This window comes from Nanorana parkeri, unplaced genomic scaffold (assembly GCF_000935625.1).
Source record: "Nanorana parkeri isolate BGI_ZX_2015 unplaced genomic scaffold, ASM93562v1 scaffold5674, whole genome shotgun sequence".
Classification (NCBI taxonomy): Eukaryota; Metazoa; Chordata; class Amphibia; order Anura; family Dicroglossidae; genus Nanorana; species Nanorana parkeri.
The window spans coordinates 2,150-4,038 of record NW_017311925.1 but is presented as its reverse complement, the minus strand read 5'-3'; the positions used below and the strand labels follow the sequence as shown (position 1 = coordinate 4,038).

Genomic DNA, 1,889 nt, shown 5'->3' with positions numbered 1-1,889 from the left:
GCAATGTAGTGTATCAGAGTGTGATGTCATATATATCAGGGTGTGATGTCATATATATCGGGGTGTGATGTCATATATCGGGGTGTGATGTCATATATCGGGGTGTGATGTCATATATATCGGGGTGTGATGTCATATATCGGGGTGCGATGTCATATATCGGGGTGCGATGTCATATATCGGGGTGCGATGTCATATATCGGGGGGTGCAATGTCATATATCGGGGGGTGTGATGTCATATATCGGGGTGTGATGTCATATATCGGGGTGTGATGTCATATATCGGGGTGTGATGTCATATATCGGGGTGTGATGTCATATATCGGGGTGTGATGTCATATATCGGGGTGTGATGTCATATATCGGGGTGTGATGTCATATATCGGGGTGTGATGTCATATATCGGGGTGTGATGTCATATATCGGGGTGTGATGTCATATATCGGGGTGTGATGTCATATATCGGGGTGTGATGTCATATATCGGGGTGTGATGTCATATATCGGGGTGTGATGTCATATATCGGGGTGTGATGTCATATATCGGGGTGTGATGTCATATATCGGGGTGTGATGTCATATATCGGGGTGTGATGTCATATATCGGGGTGTGATGTCATATATCGGGGTGTGATGTCATATATCGGGGTGTGATGTCATATATCGGGGTGTGATGTCATATATCGGGGTGTGATGTCATATATCGGGGTGTGATGTCATATATCGGGGTGTGATGTCATATATCGGGGTGTGATGTCATATATCGGGGTGTGATGTCATATATCGGGGTGTGATGTCATATATCGGGGTGTGATGTCATATATCGGGGTGTGATGTCATATATCGGGGTGTGATGTCATATATCGGGGTGTGATGTCATATATCGGGGTGTGATGTCATATATCGGGGTGTGATGTCATATATCGGGGTGTGATGTCATATATCGGGGTGTGATGTCATATATCGGGGTGTGATGTCATATATCGGGGTGTGATGTCATATATCGGGGTGTGATGTCATATATCGGGGTGTGATGTCATATATCGGGGTGTGATGTCATATATCGGGGTGTGATGTCATATATCGGGGTGTGATGTCATCATTGGTGTCTCTGCAGGTTTAATCTGGATCCGGAGAATAAATGTTCGGATTGCGTGTTGTGGGAGGCGCTGGAGATCGCTCAGCTCAAACACGTGGTGAAGGCGCTTCCTGGCGGTCTGGGTACGGGATGGGGGAGGGGATATTTATGGATTGTCACGCCCATCGGTCTGACCTATGAGTGAGACTCTGGAAATGTCACCATGACATCATCGTCAGACTGGTGATTGGTGATCAGACAGAGTGGGTGGGTCCTTCTGTAATTGGACAGAGTGGGCGGGTCCTGTGGTGACTGGACAGTGTGGGCGGGTCCTGCTGTGATTGGACAGAGTAGGCAGGTCCTGCTGTGATTGGACAGAGTGGGCGGGTCCTGCTGTGATTGGACAGAGTGGGCGGGTCCTGTGGTGACTGGACAGAGTGGGTGGTTCCTGCTGTGATTGGACAGTGTGGGAGGGTCCTGCTGTGATTGGACAGAGTAGGCAGGTCCTGCTGTGATTGGACAGAGTGGGCGGGTCCTGTGGTGAATGGACAGAGTGGGGGCGGGTCCTGCGGTGAATGGACAGAGTGGGCGGGTCCTGCGGTGAATGGACAGAGTGGTCGGGTCCTGTGGAGAACGATGGGATTTTAAAGGGCCGGAGCACTGACAATCTGCTCTCTTCCTCCCCCCAGACGCCTCAGTCACAGAAGGGGGGGAGAATTTCAGCGTCGGGCAGCGGCAGCTCTTCTGTTTGGCTCGAGCGTTCGTACGAAAAAGCAGCATCCTGATCATGGACGAGGCCACGGCCTCCATA

The 1,889-nt window shown here is 50.2% G+C and overlaps 1 long non-coding RNA gene across 1 annotated transcript; it reads left to right on the top strand.

The window, feature by feature from the left end:
* The first annotated feature begins 1,119 nt into the window (after positions 1 to 1,119).
* On the top strand, positions 1,120 to 1,843 carry LOC108804166. The gene is made up of 2 exons (XR_001942336.1): positions 1,120 to 1,221; positions 1,768 to 1,843. It is a non-coding gene; the product is annotated as an uncharacterized LOC108804166 (long non-coding RNA).
* Positions 1,844 to 1,889: the final 46 nt, after the last annotated feature.